Source organism: Anomaloglossus baeobatrachus, chromosome 4 (genome assembly GCF_048569485.1).
Source record: "Anomaloglossus baeobatrachus isolate aAnoBae1 chromosome 4, aAnoBae1.hap1, whole genome shotgun sequence".
Taxonomy (NCBI): Eukaryota; Metazoa; Chordata; class Amphibia; order Anura; family Aromobatidae; genus Anomaloglossus; species Anomaloglossus baeobatrachus.
The window spans coordinates 492,251,588-492,270,527 of NC_134356.1; the positions used below are offsets into that span (position 1 = coordinate 492,251,588).

The following is an 18,940-nucleotide window of genomic DNA, read 5'->3' on the forward strand; positions in this document are numbered from 1 at the left end:
GGTTTAGGTAGGTCAAAATGTGCAAATCAGTCGAGATCCTCATTGATCCTGAAAACGAGGCTTTACAAACACCCATCCAACTGAACGGAGCAGTGGTCATACATATGCATCCCCCATCCATGCACTCTCAGTCTGGCTGTGGGAGATATATCAGCGCTCGAATTTTTTTTGACAAATAGAGAATGAATAGAGCATTGATGGGTACGTCTGGCCAACGCACCATTCAAACAGGGCTGAACCGAGCCCCACACTCAGGATTGGTACGTAGCCCAGGATTCAACCCCACTGACTAGTAGGATATCACTAATCCTATGGACAGCAGATAACTCCTTAAGATGGGAACAATCCTTTAAAGAGTAACTGTGGTTTTAAAGGGAACCTGTCAGCAGAAATTTTGCACTAAACATAAAAGATTCCCCCTCTGCAGCTCCTGGGCTGCATTCCAGCAAGGTTTGTGTTATTGTGCCCCCTTTCTGACCAAAATAAAGACTTTATAAAGTGTTACCTTTTTGTATGCAGATACTGTAAATGGTACACGGGGACGGGCTCTCTGGTGTCCGTTATTCTGCCTCCTGCCGCTTTAGGCCGTCCCCCATCGCTCATTTCCATAGCTGTGGACGCCGCCCAGTGCTCCAGAGGTCCCCGCGCATGCCCAGTGCCTATCTCTCGTGGATGAGCATTGTGCCCAGTGTCACCGCTGGTGACGTGTGCGCAGGCTTTAGATTATAGGCGGCGCTTTGATTTTCATTACCAAGTAACCACCCATAATCACGTGACCGCGCATTCCCCCTCTGCCTCCTTCGTTCTGTGAAAGTGCGGGCCTGCTGACCCCACGTTACTTCTTTCCCTGAGGCAGGAAATAGATGGGAGGAGCGCGGAACAGGACACCACCGATCAGGATTAGACGCAGGATTGTCCTGCTCCGCTCCTCCCATCTATTTCCTGCCTCAGGGCAAGATGGGAAAGAGGTAACGTGGGGTCAGCAGGCCCGCACTTGCGCAGAATGAAGGAGGCAGATGGGGAATGCGCGGTCACGCGATTATGGGCGGTTACTTGGTAATGAAAATCAAAGCGCCGCCCATAATCTAAAGCCTGCGCACACGTCACCAGCGGTGACACTGGGCACAGTGCTCATCCACGAGAGATAGGCACTGGGCATGCGCGGGGACCTCTGGAGCACTGGGCGGCGTCCACAGCTATGGAAATGAGCGATGGGAGACGGCCTAAAGCGGCAGGAGGCAGACTAACGGACACCAGACAGCCCGCCCCCGTGTACCATTTACAGTATCTGCATACAAAAAGGTAACACTTTATAAAGTCTTTATTTTGGTCAGAAAGGGGGCACAATAACACAAACCTTGCTGGAATGCAGCCCAGGAGCTGCAGAGGGGGAATCTTTTATGTTTAGTGCAAAATTTCTGCTGACAGGTTCCCTTTAATTTTCATGTTGTAAATCAATAGTTCACATGAAAATAATAAACTCTAATATATTTTATCCCACAAATCTGCTTCTTTCTATCGGCAGAGCTCCCCCCTCCCTTCTACATAGAATCTTATAAAAAACAATTTCTATATCTCAGTAATCTGAATATTTGTATTCACTGAATACAGATTTTACCTGGAAACTAAGGCGGGCTTTGCACGTTGCGACATCGCAAGCCGATGCTGCGATGTCGCACGCGATAGTCCCCGCCCCCGTCGCAGGTACGATATCGTGTGATAGCTGGCGTAGCGAAAATTATTGCTACGCCAGCTTCACACGCACTCACCCGCCCTGCGACCGTCGCTCTGGCCATCGCCCCGCCTCCTTCCTAAGGGGGTGGGTCGTGCGGCGTCATTGCGACGTCACACGGCAGGCGACCAATAGCGGCGGAGGGGCGGAGATGAGCAGGATGTAAACATCCCGCCCACCTCCTTCCTTCCGCATATCCTACGGATGCCGTGGTGACGCCGGTAGGAGAAGTTCCTCGCTCCTGCGGCTTCACACACAGCGATGTGTGCTGCCGCAGGAACGAGGAACCACATCGGACCGTCGCGTCAGCGTAATTATGGATTACGCCGACGCTGCAGCGATGATACGATTACGACGCTTTTACGCTTGTTTATCGTATCATCTAGGCTTTACACACTACGATGTCGCATGCGATGCCGGATGTGCGTCACTTTCAATTTGACCTCACTGACATCGCATCTGCGATGTCGTAGTGTGCAAAGCCGCCCTAAGACTTTTGAGAGTCAAAGATCAGTCCAGGAGGAGAAAGAAGCCGATTACTCAGATAAGATATATCACAAAGTTTCTTATTTGCATTTGTACTGTTGATTTATGAAGTAAAAATTAAAGGGAACCAACCAGCAGGTTTTTGCCCTATAAACCAGAGGCAGTGCCGGATGTTGATTAAAATCATACCTTTAGTTGAGAAATCTGAGGCTTTATTGCAGAGCAATCTTTGTCTTAACTTTCCATAGGGCGTAATTTGCACACAGGCTTGAGCATTGAGGCAGGACATTGAGGGTCGGGTCCTCTGTAACTATTCCTCCTCCTGCCTTGCTTCCTTTTCTATATTTCAATTTTGAGCTCCGCCGCCATTACTGCTGTTGGTGATGTGTGTGCATTGCTATTGTGACGTCTGCAGTAAAATGGCACATGAATCAGCGCATCCGCGTAATGCGATCTCCGGCGTCATGTAATTGGTGACACTGTGAATACAAAAATGAGCAGCAGCGGCACATGTGCAGATTGTATTTTCTTTTTTTATCAGTGCATGCGCCGCCACCACTGATAGTCATCTCCACAGTGTCCTGAGTAAAATGGCGCAGGAGATCGCAGTAAGCGCATGCGCTGATTCCGGCAACATTTTATTGAAAACCATGTCACGTGCTGCCAACAGCGGTAATGGTCACGGAGCAAAACTTAAAGAAAATGCGGCAAGGCAGGAGGAGGAATGATTACAGAGGACCAGACCCTCAATGTGCTGCCTCGATGCTCAAGCCACTACACAAATTACTATGTCATTTTGGAAAGTTTGGACAAAGATTGCTCTGAAATAAAGCCTTGGATTTCTCAGGTAAAGGTACAGGTAAAATCTATCTTTGTACCGTGTTAGCCAGTAGCAATAAAAAAATGTTTAAAAGAACTGAGAGTCCTCAGTGGTTGATACCTTTTTAATGGCTAACTGAAAAGATGGTAATAATAGCAAGCTTTTGAGACTACACAGGTCTGCTGACCTGATGAAGAGACCTGCATAGTCTCAAAAGCTTGCTATTATTACCATCTTTTCAGTTAGCCATTAAAACGTATCAACCACTGAGGACTTAAAGGTATCATTTTAATCAGCATCCTAGCGCCATTATGGCTCTGCCTCTAGTGTGTAGGGCAACAACCTGCGGGTTGGTTCCCTTTAAAACGACAATTACGCTTTAAGTTGTGTGACTTTATAACATTTGCTCATCAAATAATGACCCCACATATAATGCCCCTCCAGCTTTCCCCTTCACTCTTAAGTGTCTCTTACTTCTCGCATCACAGGGAGGGTCTAGCTAATATATACAAATATAAAGGCTACACATGTATGGGTTATATATTAAAATATTAGTCTAATCAGTTCATATTTAGGGGTTGCTCGGTTAAAACAAATTATCACCTTTCCACCACTAATCTTCCCTTGGTAAATAGGCAGTGTTCCCCAGGACTAGACACAGGAGATTGTGTCTTCTCTGTGTTCTTTTAGTAGTTTTAGATGGAGAGTGACATTACTGTATTGCCAAGAACTGCTATTAGAGAAGATTTTCATAAAGGATCATTAAAGCCGTGTCATTTTCTGAAGACTTACATGAATACGGTATTATTTAATTTAATGGTACCCTATCTTTTAAATAGAGCATTTGACAATGAGATCATTGTTATTATCCCAATTTCCTTATAGACTTCAAAAGAGCCCAGCTCCTTTGGAGAAGAAGCGAGCACACGAGTGGCATCTCTAACGAGGCTGGTGTAAGGAAAATGCCCAGAACGGGGTCATGGAATCAGCGGCCCACTGCTGGGAACAATGTGATTAATGTTAGCTGGGCACAGGGGGCACATACCTGACTGCGGGGCTGCGGATTTCATGGTGATATTGGGCTTATTGCCCACAGCTACCTATTCTAGGTTTTGTCCGGACAGTGGAGTTTAGTGCCTGCAGAGATGCTGTATATATCTCGCATATTTCCAGTCCTTGTGTATATTTCATTTTGTGATTTGCAGTTGTCGGGTCAGACTTCTGCCCACTGGGCCTGCTGATTACCAGTTTGAGGCTCATAGACATTGAGAAGGTGCTGCTGTTACACCCTCGCCCCTTCTTCTTTCTTAGCATATTTCTACTGTATTGACACTAGATTTTTGAGGAAGGAAAAGTATAGTTCACTTTAATTTCAGGATCAGAACTCTACAGAGCGCCCATGGTAGACATGACACACCGATGTAAGCTGTATGCCCAGTCTATAATGAATACTGGAGGCCGGCTTATCTTCTGGGCAGCACACGCCCCATAGCCTGAAAGATAGAAGGTATAAAAGAGGAATTTTCCAATACAGATCCTCACCCAGGAGGCATATGTACCGCCCCGGGGCTCGGCCGGCTGCCGAGCCGCTCGGATCCGTGCTCGTCGGTGGGTAGCTCGAGCTCCTCCCGGACCCGGGGGTCACATCACTCTGAAAGGGAGTTGGCGCTACGTGTAGGGATTTCGGTGGGGAAGGTTCACGGCCGTGGCATTTAGTGATGTAAGTTCGTGACGCCACCCATGGGTTGTGGTGAATGTAGACTCCACCGCTGCCGTTAACTAGGCTCCCGGGGACGATGTTATGCAGCCTGATGTTGACCCCTCCGTGGGCAGGGGGTGATGGGCCCGGTGGTTGTGTTGTGCGGGTAAGATGGTGTGGGGCGGTGCGTGGCCTGAGGGCACTGTTGTACTCACTATGACAGATACACCAGAGTCTCTGGTAAACCAAAAAGGATAGTGGCCGATGCCCGCAGCCGGCTGCACTTTGCCCCTTTCTCAGGTTGGTGGTCCCCGCCTTTCTCCTGCACCTCTGTGGTAGAACTTGGCTGCCTATGCTTCAGCAACGGTAGTCCGCTCCCCGGCTTGATGTGTGTCGGGGAACTTGTTTGCCCGCAGGCGCTGGCCCGTGGGATCTCTCTGCCTGTGCGGTGGCTTTCTATCCCCCTCTGTGGGCTGTTGACATCTTTCGGGTCTTGGGACGGGAAAGGACCTAAGGTCCAGACCTCAATCAGTGAATTTGATGTGGTCCAGTGGCTTCTGGACCTCGTTCTGGGTCTGAGTACCCCTCCTGGTGCTCCGGTTTCCAGTTGGCTCCCCGGTTCGGTACCGGCGGGCCACTACCCTGTCCCGGTCCCTTACGGTTCCAGCAGCCGTCTTCCCGGCTCCTGCAGGCGGCAACCACCGTCTACCTCCTTGCCACGGTACCAGGGCTACGACCCCGGCACCGATCAGTGTTGTCGCTGCAGACCTGACGCCACAGGCCTGCTGCACTTGAACTTCAACTCCACTCCACTGTGCTGACACTGACACTGACTCTCACACACTGACTGTTTGTTTCCTGTCTCAGGCCCTCTGGACTCCTAGGTGGGCATGGCTCTGCCCCCTGGTGTGACCATTGAACTCTGAGAGAGGTGACAAGGGTTTGTAGGTTGGCTGCTGTCACCTTATTAGGGGCTGGTGTTTGTGCAGGTGGTCTACCTGTGACTACCTGGCTAGTCCAGGGCATCACATTCCCCCTTGGTTTAATACAGACCGTCCGCGGGCTGCCCGACCACCACCGGTTTATTTTTGTTTGCTGAAAAGATAAAACGGGAAAACAGAAATACAAGTATCCAAAACTTTTTACAATTCAAGCATACTTTTGTAAATCATCCCTTGCGGGAGGCACATTTTTAAACGTTGCATAAAAAAAACAGTTTTATTTAACGCGAACGGGACCAGGTCCTTCAGTCACTCACCCAAACAAACCTAGCCTTGATGCTGCCTCTAGGAAACAGGCAGCACCCCTTTTCCCCAGTCCAGGAATGGGTCCAGGTGTTGCCCAAACGGGCCGGGTAAAAAGTTACTTACCCGGCAGTCTCTCAGAGGCCCCACGTCCAGGGAACCCCTGACCCAGAGGGTTGTCACCGGTTGCATTGGTGAAGGGACCTTGGCCTCCTCTGCCGCAGGCCCTTCCTCCTGTCTGCCTCTCCGGAGGCTGTGGGATCTGAAGGGTGGTCCGGGAATTATTTACAAACCCAAAAGTTATTGGGTGGCCTGCAAGTTCACGGCCTTGTCTTTGTTAGAACGGGGTAAAACAGTAAAGTCCCAACGGGGATTGGCAGCATAGTCCCAACGGGGACAACAACTGGGGTAGCCGGGATCCGCTACCTTTTACTTTTCATCATCTTCGCACTCCTCTTCCACCATCACCTCAGGACTGTACAGCGAGGGAGGGGACTGGGGGTACCCTTTTCTCTTTACGCTGAGGGCAAACCAGACCCTCTCCCCGCAATGCCGGGTGTAAGTGACCAGGTCACGGTCCGGGTGACCTCCGGGCAAGTGCGGGTACACGTCCCGGCAGGACACAAATACTTCAGCCTCCAATCCAGGCTCGTATATAAACCCCCATCCTCGGTCGGGGTCAAATCGCCGGACTTGGCCTTGATAAGTCGGGCCCCGCACCCGGTAGGTGGCGCACCTGAGATTTTCCTTTTCCCGGATGGTACGGGCTAGGATCTCGGCTTTTCTTTTCTCCCGGGCTTCAATGTCCTGGCCCAGCTGGCTCGGCCGCCGCTCCCAATACGGGGCGTTTGCTTGCCCGGGGTCTCGTGGTGCGGGGGTCTGGCTCAGCCGGAGCTCCCCGGTGTCGGCTACGACCAACACCCTCCGTGGGGAACCCCACTGTATTGTGGCCGGCTCTGCTGCCTCGCAGCGGCCACCCCGCAAGGCCTCAGCCAAGGCGTGCGATCCAGGAGCGACCAGCCTCACCTGCTGGGCCTTCTTCCGGGCAGCGCCCACCTCCCTCTTGGCCGGGCAGACTGCCGGGGCCGGGGTGTCTTCAGGGCGCGGCTTCCTCCGGGACCGGCGGGACCACATCAGGAACGGGCACCTTCCGGGAATGGTCCTTCCAGGGCAACGGGGCCGGTGCAGGCCGATCATGTGGCCGTCCGCGGGCCGCCTCTGCAGGTGGATCCTCGTGGGCGTCTGGGATGGACTCCGCCACCGATGTCGGGGGTGGTGAACCGGGTGGAGAGGCAGCGGCAACAGAATATGGGCAGTGGGGGAGGCAGCATGGAAGGCAGGAGCCGTCTGCCTTTTTTGCCACGGTACCAGGGCTACGACTCCGGCACCGATCAGTGTTGTTGCTGCAGACCTGACGCCACAGGCCTGCTGCACTTGAACTTCAACTCCACGCCACTGTGCTGACACTGACACTTACTCTCACACACTGACTGTTTGTTTCCTGTCTCAGGCCCTCTGGACTCCTAGGTGGGCGTGGCCAACCGCATGGCTCTACCCCCTGGTGTGATCATTAAACTCTGAGAGAGGTGACAAGGGTTTGTAGGTTGGCTGCTGTCACCTTATTAGGGGTTGGTGTTTGTGCAGGGGGTCTACCTGTAACTAACTGGCTAGTCCAGGGCGTCACACATACAGGTATGGCTACTGTCACCTCTATGCCACCTGTATGCCCATATTAATAACTAAAAAAACACAAAAGGGTGACACATTCCCTTTAAAAATGGAAAAAAAAAATAAATAATACCTCTAATTGCTAGAAAAAAAACAGTCAAATTGCAGATTTTTTTTAATTATTATATTTTTATTTATTTTCTTTCATTTTTCTTCTCAGAGCTGTGGTCACTGATACCACACAAGAACTGATTTCTGGAGTTAATCTTTTTGGCGCTGTTGTAAAATTGGTAAGTGGAAATTTATGCATTAAATGGATCAATTTGCTTAACAAACTCAATTCAATATTTAGCGGGCTTTAGAGCTAAAGATGCAGTTACTCACCCATAAGTGAGCACTGAATGACTATATGGAAGTTGATCGGTCCTTTCCCACTGGTCAGCATATAAAGTAAAGGCAGTGCCATTCTGCTGGGATGGAGAATCAAATTCAGTTTAGAGATTGGTTGTTTGATTATAGAAAAAAAATGCTATCAAAGGTCCAGAAATGAGTGCATTGGTTGATGGCATGTGCATTGGCGCGAGACTTTGTGGGTCGGGTCTTCAGTAATGATTCCTCTCCTGGCTGCCTGCCTCCCCTCTATTTAAATTTCTCCCCTCTGCCGCCATGATTAACATCATGCGCTGGCTTGTGCACAGTATTATTTTCAAGTTTTTCTCCAACTTTTCAATAAAATGGCGCTGGAATCAGCGCATGCGTGCACCACGATCTCCGGTTCCATTTTATTGAAGACACTGTTGACATGACCATGAACCGTGGTGGCGCATGCTCAAATTGAATTTATTTGTTCCCATCGCATGCGCGCACCACAATCTCCTACACAATTTTATTGAAGACACTGTAAATATGAATAGATCAGTGTTGGCGCATGCAAAGATTGAATTTTGTATCAGCGCATGTGCTGCCGATGTTCGTAGTCATCTCCACAGTGTCTTCAGTAAAATGGTGCCAGAGATCACCGTACACGCATGTGCTGATTCCAGAGCCATTTTATTGAAAAGTTGGATAAAAAATAATAATGCACACGCAACGGCCATAGTGTTAATCAGGCGGCAGAGAGGAGAAATTTAAATAGAGGGGAGACAGGCAGCCAGGGGAGGAAGCATTACTGAAGACCCAACATACAGTCTGGCCCCGATGCACATGCCACCCAAGCAGTGCTCTCATTTCTCGACCTTTGATAAAGGTTGATTTTGCAATCAAACACCCAATCTCTAAACTGAAGGTACGATTTGATTCACCATCCTTGCGCCTGTATAGCACTGCCTGTACGTCATATGGGAAAATCCTGCCGATTGCTTCCTTTTTAGTTGCATTCTTTCTTCTGTTTTTATAGACAAAAAAGGCACATATCTACATATCTGATGATTTATGCAGATCATTGTGAGATCTCAGCACGCTGTCGTATATGTACATTCATATTTGTCTCCACGCAGGTGGATTAGTGGAGGGACTCAGACAGATTGTTATTAACCTGATAATCCACGGCTGCAGATAGAGACAGTGTAACCTACATGGAGGCCGTTTCATAATCATTTATTCTGTCCTATGCTCCCTTCCCTCTATATGATAAATACAGTGACACTGTATATAAATGTGATACATCCAGTTATTGGATAAGGAATATGCTGATGGCCGGGAACAGTTTTATAATTACATTATTATAGCTTCTGTATATCACATTATCCACTCATAGCTTTCTTGAATTTATTGGTCATATATATCAACATAATGAAACCCTTTATTTACAAGCAGTTAAAAATGTTTTACATGACCTAACAAAGCCAATAAAAATGTGAATTTGCCCATATCTATTATGTTTACAGCAATGTTTTAGATGTGCAATTTGTTTCATCAAAGTCAAGTTGAATCCATACAATTTTCACACTTTTATTATAGGTAGTATGTTTTCCATGTGGTTAAAAATGATCATTTCTGCTTCATATAACAGTGATGGTATAGTTCATACAAGGATTGCCTGCCATTATAACATTCCATTGACTTACACTGACTTTCTGTAGTAACGGTGCTCAGTTGTGAATCTCCAGTTCATATGTTTCCAAGAGATGCAGCTCCAGCTTCTTGCCTCCTCCTTATAAGATCTGACAGGAAAAAACATACCACAAGCTGAAGGCAGAACAGGGAGAGGATAACAAGCTGGAAGCAGAGCAGGGAGGGGATAACAAGCTGGAAGCACAGCAGGGAGGGGATAACAAGCTGGAAGCACATCAGGGAGGGGATAACAATCTGGAGGCAGAGCAGGGAGGAGATAACAAGCTTGAGGCACAGCAGGGAGAGGAGAACAAGCTGGAGGCAGAGCAGGGAAGGAATAACAAGCTGGAGGCAGTGCGGGGAGGGGAGAACAAGCTGGAGGGGAGAACAAGCTGGAGGCAGAGCAAGGAGGTGAGAACAAGCTGGAGGCAGAGCAAGGAGGGTAGAACAAGCTGGAGGGGAGAACAAGCTGGAGGCAGAGCAAGGACGGGAGAACAAGCTGGAGGCAGAGCAAAAAGGGGAGAACAAGCTGGAGGCAGAGCAAGGAGGGGAGAACAAGCTGGAGGCAGAGCAAGGAGGGGAGAACAAGCTGGAGGCAGAGCAAGGAGGGGAGAACAAGCTGGAGGCAGAGCAAGGAGGGGAGAACAAGCTGGAGGCAGAGCAAGGAGGGGAGAACAAGCTGGAGGCAGAGCAAGGAGGGGAGAACAAGCTGGAGGCAGAGCAAGGAGGGGAGAACAAGCTGGAGGCAGAGCAAGGAGGGGAGAACAAGCTGGAGGCAGAGCAAGGAGGGGAGAACAAGCTGGAGGCAGAGCAAGGAGGGGAGAACAAGCTGGAGGCAGAGCAAGGAGGGGAGAACAAGCTGGAGGCAGAGCAAGGAGGGGAGAACAAGCTGGAGGCAGAGCAAGGAGGGGAGAACAAGCTGGAGGCAGAGCAAGGAGGGGAGAACAAGCTGGAGGAAGAGCAAGTTGGGGAGAACAAGCTGGAGGCAGAGCGAGCAGGGGAGAACAAGCTGGAGGCAGAGCAGGGATGGAAGACCAAGCTGGAGGCAGAGCAGGGATGGAAGACCAAGCTGGAGGCAGAGCAGGGATGGAAGACCAAGCTGGAGGCAGAGCAGGGATGGAAGACCAAGCTGGAGGCAGAGCAGGGAGGGGAGAACAAGCTGGAGGCAGAGCAGGGAGGGGAGAACAAGCTGGAGGCAGAGCAGGGAGGGGAGAACAAGCTGGAGGCAGAGCAGGGAGGGGAGAACAAGCTGGAGGCAGAGCAGGGAGGGGAGAACAAGCTGGAGGCAGAGCAGGGAGGGGAGAACAAGCTGGAGGCAGAGCAGGGAGGGGAGAACAAGCTGGAGGCAGAGCAGGGAGGGGAGAACAAGCTGGAGGCAGAGCAGGGAGGGGAGAACAAGCTGGAGGCAGAGCAGGGAGGGGAGAACAAGCTGGAGGCAGAGCAGGGAGGGGAGAACAAGCTGGAGGCAGAGCAGGGAGGGGAGAACAAGCTGGAGGCAGAGCAGGGAGGGGAGAACAAGCTGGAGGCAGAGCAGGGAGGGGAGAACAAGCTGGAGGCAGAGCAGGGAGGGGAGAACAAGCTGGAGGCACAGCAGGGAGAGGAGAACAAGCTGGAGGCAGAGCAGGGAAGGAATAACAAGCTGGAGCTAGACCAGGGAGGGGAGAACAAGCTGGAGCTAGACCAGGGAGGGGAGAACACGCTGGAGGCAGAGCAGGGAGGGGAGTACAAGCTGGAGGCAGAGCAGGGAGGGGAGTACAAGCTGGAGGCAGAGCAGGGAGGGGAGTACAAGCTGGAGGCAGAGCAGGGAGGGGAGTACAAGCTGGAGGCAGAGCAGGGAGGGCAGAACAAGCTGGAGGCAGAGCAGGGAAGGGATAACAAGCTGGAGGCAAAGCAAGGAGGGGAGAACAAGCTGGAGGCAGAGCGGGGAGGAGATAACAAGCTGGAGGCACAGCAGGGAGAGGAGAACAAGCTGGAGGCAGAGCAGGGAAGGAATAACAAGCTGGAGGCAGAGCGGGGAGGGGAGAACAAGCTGGAGGGGAGAACAAGCTGGAGGCAGAGCAAGGAGGGGAGAACAAGCTGGAGGCAGAGCAAGGAGGGGAGAACAAGCTGGAGGCAGAGCAAGGAGGGGAGAACAAGCTGGAGGCAGAGCAAGGAGGGGAGAACAAGCTGGAGGCAGAGCGAGCAGGGGATAACAAGCTGGAGGCAGAGCAAGGAAGGGAGACCAAGCTGGAGGCAGAGCAGGGATGGAAGACCAAGCTGGAGGCAGAGCAGGGATGGAAGACCAAGCTGGAGGCAGAGCAGGGATGGAAGACCAAGCTGGAGGCAGAGCAGGGAGAGGAGAACAAGCTGGAGGCAGAGCAAGGAGGGGAGAACAAGCTGGAGGCAGAGCAAGGAGGGGAGAACAAGCTGGAGGCAGAGCAAGGAGGGGAGAACAAGCTGGAGGCAGAGCAAGGAGGGGAGAACAAGCTGGAGGCAGAGCAAGGAGGGGAGAACAAGCTGGAGGCAGAGCAAGGAGGGGAGAACAAGCTGGAGGCAGAGCAAGGAGGGGAGAACAAGCTGGAGGCAGAGCAAGGAGGGGAGAACAAGCTGGAGGCAGAGCAAGGAGGGGAGAACAAGCTGGAGGCAGAGCAAGGAGGGGAGAACAAGCTGGAGGCAGAGCGAGCAGGGGAGAACAAGCTGGAGGCAGAGCAGGGATGGAAGACCAAGCTGGAGGCAGAGCAGGGATGGAAGACCAAGCTGGAGGCAGAGCAGGGATGGAAGACCAAGCTGGAGGCAGAGCAGGGAGGGGAGAACAAGCTGGAGGCAGAGCAGGGAGGGGAGAACAAGCTGGAGGCAGAGCAGGGAGGGGAGAACAAGCTGGAGGCAGAGCAGGGAGGGGAGAACAAGCTGGAGGCAGAGCAAGGAGGGGAGAACAAGCTGGAGGCAGAGCAAGGAGGGGAGAACAAGCTGGAGCCAGAGCAAGGAGGGGAGAACAAGCTGGAGGCAGAGCAAGGAGGGGAGCACAAGCTGGAGGCAGAGCAAGGAGGGGAGAACAAGCTGGAGGCAGAGCAAGTTGGGGAGAACAAGCTGGAGGCAGAGCGAGCAGGGGAGAACAAGCTGGAGGCAGAGCAGGGATGGAAGACCAAGCTGGAGGCAGAGCAGGGATGGAAGACCAAGCTGGAGGCAGAGCAGGGATGGAAGACCAAGCTGGAGGCAGAGCAGGGAGGGGAGAACAAGCTGGAGGCAGAGCAGGGAGGGGAGAACAAGCTGGAGGCAGAGCAGGGAGGGAGAACAAGCTGGAGGCAGAGCAGGGAGGGGAGAACAAGCTGGAGGCAGAGCAGGGAGGGGAGAACAAGCTGGAGGCAGAGCAGGGAGGGGAGAACAAGCTGGAGGCAGAGCAGGGAGGGGAGAACAAGCTGGAGGCAGAGCAGGGAGGGGAGAACAAGCTGGAGGCAGAGCAGGGAGGGGAGAACAAGCTGGAGGCAGAGCAGGGAGGGGAGAACAAACTGGAGGCAGAGCAGGGAGGGGAGAACAAGCTGGAGGCAGAGCAGGGAGGGGAGAACAAGCTGGAGGCAGAGCAGGGAGGGGAGAACAAGCTGGAGGCAGAGCAGGGAGGGGAGAACAAGCTGGAGGCAGAGCAGGGAGGGGAGAACAAGCTGGAGGCAGAGCAGGGAGGGGAGAACAAGCTGGAGGCAGAGCAGGGAGGGGAGAACAAGCTGGAGGCAGAGCAGGGAGGGGAGAACAAGCTGGAGGCAGAGCAGGGAGGGGAGAACAAGCTGGAGGCAGAGCAGGGAGGGGAGAACAAGCTGGAGGCAGAGCAGGGAGGGGAGAACAAGCTGGAGGCAGAGCAGGGAGGGGAGAACAAGCTGGAGGCAGAGCAGGGAGGGGAGAACAAGCTGGAGGCAGAGCAGGGAGGGGAGAACAAGCTGGAGGCAGAGCAGGGAGGGGAGAACAAGCTGGAGGCACAGCAGGGAGAGGAGAACAAGCTGGAGGCAGAGCAGGGAAGGAATAACAAGCTGGAGGCAGAGCGGGGAGGGGAGAACAAGCTGGAGGGGAGAACAAGCTGGAGGCAGAGCAAGGAGGGGAGAACAAGCTGGAGGCAGAGCAAGGAGGGGAGAACAAGCTGGAGGCAGAGCAAGGAGGGGAGAACAAGCTGGAGGCAGAGCAAGGAGGGGAGAACAAGCTGGAGGCAGAGCGAGCAGGGGAGAACAAGCTGGAGGCAGAGCAAGGAAGGGAGACAAAGCTGGAGGCAGAGCAGGGATGGAAGACCAAGCTGGAGGCAGAGCAGGGATGGAAGACCAAGCTGGAGGCAGAGCAGGGAGAGGAGAACAAGCTGGAGGCAGAGCAAGGAGGGGAGAACAAGCTGGAGGCAGAGCAAGGAGGGGAGAACAAGCTGGAGGCAGAGCAAGGAGGGGAGAACAAGCTGGAGGCAGAGCAAGGAGGGGAGAACAAGCTGGAGCCAGAGCAAGGAGGGGAGAACAAGCTGGAGCCAGAGCAAGGAGGGGAGAACAAGCTGGAGCCAGAGCAAGGAGGGGAGAACAAGCTGGAGGCAGAGCAAGGAGGGGAGAACAAGCTGGAGGCAGAGCAAGGAGGGGAGAACAAGCTGGAGGCAGAGCAAGGAGGGGAGAACAAGCTGGAGGCAGAGCAAGTTGGGGAGAACAAGCTGGAGGCAGAGCGAGCAGGGGAGAACAAGCTGGAGGCAGAGCAGGGATGGAAGACCAAGCTGGAGGCAGAGCAGGGATGGAAGACCAAGCTGGAGGCAGAGCAGGGATGGAAGACCAAGCTGGAGGCAGAGCAGGGAGGGGAGACCAAGCTGGAGGCAGAGCAGGGAGGGGAGAACAAGCTGGAGGCAGAGCAGGGAGGGGAGAACAAGCTGGAGGCAGAGCAGGGAGGGGAGAACAAGCTGGAGGCAGAGCAGGGAGGGGAGAACAAGCTGGAGGCAGAGCAGGGAGGGGAGAACAAGCTGGAGGCAGAGCAGGGAGGGGAGAACAAGCTGGAGGCAGAGCAGGGAGGGGAGAACAAGCTGGAGGCAGAGCAGGGAGGGGAGAACAAGCTGGAGGCAGAGCAGGGAGGGGAGAACAAGCTGGAGGCAGAGCAGGGAGGGGAGAACAAGCTGGAGGCAGAGCAGGGAGGGGAGAACAAGCTGGAGGCAGAGCAGGGAGGGGAGAACAAGCTGGAGGCAGAGCAGGGAGGGGAAAACAAGCTGGAGGCAGAGCAGGGAGGGATGAATAAGCTGGAGGCAGAGCAGGGAGGAGAGAACAAGCTGGAGGCAGAGCAGGGAGGGGAGAACAAGCTGGGGCTAGACCAGGGAGGGGAGAACAAGCTGGGGCTAGACCAGGGAGGGAAGAACAAGCTGGAGCTAGACCAGGGAGGGGAGAACAAGCTGGAGCTAGACCAGAGAGGGGAGAACAAGCTGGAGCTAGACCAGGGAGGGGAGAACAAGCTGGAGCTAGACCAGGGAGGGGAGAACACGCTGGAGGCAGAGCAGGGAGGGGAGTACAAGCTGGAGGCAGAGCAGGGAGGGGAGTACAAGCTGGAGGCAGAGCAGGGAGGGGAGTACAAGCTGGAGGCAGAGCAGGGAGGGGAGTACAAGCTGGAGGCAGAGCAGGGAGGGCAGAACAAGCTGGAGGCAGAGCAGGGAAGGGATAACAAGCTGGAGGCAAAGCAAGGAGGGGAGAACAAGCTGGAGGCAGAGCGGGGAGGAGATAACAAGCTGGAGGCACAGCAGGGAGAGGAGAACAAGCTGGAGGCAGAGCAGGGAAGGAATAACAAGCTGGAGGCAGAGCGGGGAGGGGAGAACAAGCTGGAGGGGAGAACAAGCTGGAGGCAGAGCAAGGAGGGGAGAACAAGCTGGAGGCAGAGCAAGGAGGGGAGAACAAGCTGGAGGCAGAGCAAGGAGGGGAGAACAAGCTGGAGGCAGAGCAAGGAGGGGAGAACAAGCTGGAGGCAGAGCGAGCAGGGGATAACAAGCTGGAGGCAGAGCAAGGAAGGGAGACCAAGCTGGAGGCAGAGCAGGGATGGAAGACCAAGCTGGAGGCAGAGCAGGGATGGAAGACCAAGCTGGAGGCAGAGCAGGGATGGAAGACCAAGCTGGAGGCAGAGCAGGGAGAGGAGAACAAGCTGGAGGCAGAGCAAGGAGGGGAGAACAAGCTGGAGGCAGAGCAAGGAGGGGAGAACAAGCTGGAGCCAGAGCAAGGAGGGGAGAACAAGCTGGAGGCAGAGCAAGGAGGGGAGAACAAGCTGGAGGCAGAGCAAGGAGGGGAGAACAAGCTGGAGGCAGAGCAAGGAGGGGAGAACAAGCTGGAGGCAGAGCAAGGAGGGGAGAACAAGCTGGAGGCAGAGCAAGGAGGGGAGAACAAGCTGGAGGCAGAGCAAGGAGGGGAGAACAAGCTGGAGGCAGAGCAAGGAGGGGAGAACAAGCTGGAGGCAGAGCAAGGAGGGGAGAACAAGCTGGAGGCAGAGCAAGGAGGGGAGAACAAGCTGGAGGCAGAGCGAGCAGGGGAGAACAAGCTGGAGGCAGAGCAGGGATGGAAGACCAAGCTGGAGGCAGAGCAGGGATGGAAGACCAAGCTGGAGGCAGAGCAGGGATGGAAGACCAAGCTGGAGGCAGAGCAGGGAGGGGAGAACAAGCTGGAGGCAGAGCAGGGAGGGGAGAACAAGCTGGAGGCAGAGCAGGGAGGGGAGAACAAGCTGGTGGCAGAGCAGGGAGGGGAGAACAAGCTGGAGGCAGAGCAAGGAGGGGAGAACAAGCTGGAGGCAGAGCAAGGAGGGGAGAACAAGCTGGAGCCAGAGCAAGGAGGGGAGAACAAGCTGGAGGCAGAGCAAGGAGGGGAGCACAAGCTGGAGGCAGAGCAAGGAGGGGAGAACAAGCTGGAGGCAGAGCAAGTTGGGGAGAACAAGCTGGAGGCAGAGCGAGCAGGGGAGAACAAGCTGGAGGCAGAGCAGGGATGGAAGACCAAGCTGGAGGCAGAGCAGGGATGGAAGACCAAGCTGGAGGCAGAGCAGGGATGGAAGACCAAGCTGGAGGCAGAGCAGGGAGGGGAGAACAAGCTGGAGGCAGAGCAGGGAGGGAGAACAAGCTGGAGGCAGAGCAGGGAGGGGAGAACAAGCTGGAGGCAGAGCAGGGAGGGGAGAACAAGCTGGAGGCAGAGCAGGGAGGGGAGAACAAGCTGGAGGCAGAGCAGGGAGGGGAGAACAAGCTGGAGGCAGAGCAGGGAGGGGAGAACAAGCTGGAGGCAGAGCAGGGAGGGGAGAACAAGCTGGAGGCAGAGCAGGGAGGGGAGAACAAGCTGGAGGCAGAGCAGGGAGGGGAGAACAAGCTGGAGGCAGAGCAGGGAGGGGAGAACAAGCTGGAGGCAGAGCAGGGAGGGGAAAACAAGCTGGAGGCAGAGCAGGGAGGGGAGAATAAGCTGGAGGCAGAGCAGGGAGGAGAGAATAAGCTGGAGGCAGAGCAGGGAGGAGAGAACAAGCTGGAGGCAGACCAGGGAGGGGAGAACAAGCTGGGGCTAGACCAGGGAGGGGAGAACAAGCTGGAGCTAGACCAGGGAGGGGAGAACAAGCTGGAGCTAGACCAGGGAGGGGAGAACAAGCTGGAGCTAGACCAGGGAGGGGAGAACACGCTGGAGGCAGAGCAGGGAGGGGAGTACAAGCTGGAGGCAGAGCAGGGAGGGGAGTACAAGCTGGAGGCAGAGCAGGGAGGGGAGTACAAGCTGGAGGCAGAGCAGGGAGGGGATTACAAGCTGGAGGCAGAGCAGGGATGGAAGACCAAGCTGGAGGCAGAGCAGGGATGGAAGACCAAGCTGGAGGCAGAGCAGGGATGGAAGACCAAGCTGGAGGCAGAGCAGGGAGAGGAGAACAAGCTGGAGGCAGAGCAAGGAGGGGAGAACAAGCTGGAGGCAGAGCAAGGAGGGGAGAACAAGCTGGAGGCAGAGCAAGGAGGGGAGAACAAGCTGGAGGCAGAGCAAGGAGGGGAGAACAAGCTGGAGGCAGAGCAAGGAGGGGAGAACAAGCTGGAGGCAGAGCAAGGAGGGGAGAACAAGCTGGAGGCAGAGCAAGGAGGGGAGAACAAGCTGGAGGCAGAGCAAGGAGGGGAGAACAAGCTGGAGGCAGAGCGAGCAGGGGAGAACAAGCTGGAGGCAGAGCAGGGATGGAAGACCAAGCTGGAGGCAGAGCAGGGATGGAAGACCAAGCTGGAGGCAGAGCAGGGATGGAAGACCAAGCTGGAGGCAGAGCAGGGAGGGGAGAACAAGCTGGAGGCAGAGCAGGGAGGGGAGAACAAGCTGGAGGCAGAGCAGGGAGGGGAGAACAAGCTGGAGGCAGAGCAGGGAGGGGAGAACAAGCTGGAGGCAGAGCAGGGAGGGGAGAACAAGCTGGAGGCAGAGCAGGGAGGGGAGAACAAGCTGGAGGCAGAGCAGGGAGGGGAGAACAAGCTGGAGGCAGAGCAGGGAGGGGAGAACAAGCTGGAGGCAGAGCAGGGAGGGGAGGATAAGCTGGAGGCACAGCAGGGAGAGGAGAACAAGCTGGAGGCAGAGCAGGGAAGGAATAACAAGCTGGAGGCAGAGCGGGGAGGGGAGAACAAGCTGGAGGGGAGAACAAGCTGGAGGCAGAGCAAGGAGGGGAGAACAAGCTGGAGGCAGAGCAAGGAGGCGAGAACAAGCTGGAGGCAGAGCAAGGAGGCGAGAACAAGCTGGAGGCAGAGCAAGGAGGGGAGAACAAGCTGGAGGCAGAGCGAGCAGGGGATAACAAGCTGGAGGCAGAGCAAGGAAGGGAGACAAAGCTGGAGGCAGAGCAGGGATGGAAGACCAAGCTGGAGGCAGAGCAGGGATGGAAGACCAAGCTGGAGGCAGAGCAGGGATGGAAGACCAAGCTGGAGGCAGAGCAGGGAGTGGAGAACAAGCTGGAGGCAGAGCAGGGATGGATGACCAAGCTGGAGGCAGAGCAGGGAGGGGAGAACAAGCTGGAGGCAGAGCAGGGAGGGGAGAACAAGCTGGAGGCAGAGCAGGGAGGGGAGAACAAGCTGGAGGCAGAGCAGGGAGGGGAGAACAAGCTGGAGGCAGAGCAGGGATGGAAGACCAAGCTGGAGGCAGAGCAGGGATGGAAGACCAAGCTGGAGGCAGAGCAGGGATGGAAGACCAAGCTGGAGGCAGAGCAGGGAGGGGAGAACAAGCTGGAGGCAGAGCAGGGAGGGGAGAACAAGCTGGAGGCAGAGCAGGGAGGGGAGAACAAGCTGGAGGCAGAGCAGGGAGGGGAGAACAAGCTGG

The 18,940-nt window shown here is 54.6% G+C and overlaps 1 protein-coding gene across 2 annotated transcripts in view; it reads left to right on the top strand.

Annotated features, from left to right (window-relative positions):
* The window catches only part of LOC142303918 (tropomodulin-2-like), a 139,148-nt gene that overhangs the window by 7,434 nt on the left and 112,774 nt on the right, over nt 1–18,940 (top strand). The window contains exon 2 of one of the 2 annotated variants that reach the window (XM_075345787.1): nt 7,870–7,939. The exons of the other annotated variant lie outside the window; for it this stretch is intronic. The gene's annotated coding sequence lies outside the window, so the exon portion shown is untranslated. The remainder of the gene's footprint in view (nt 1–7,869; nt 7,940–18,940) is intronic. 2 annotated transcript variants of the gene reach the window in all.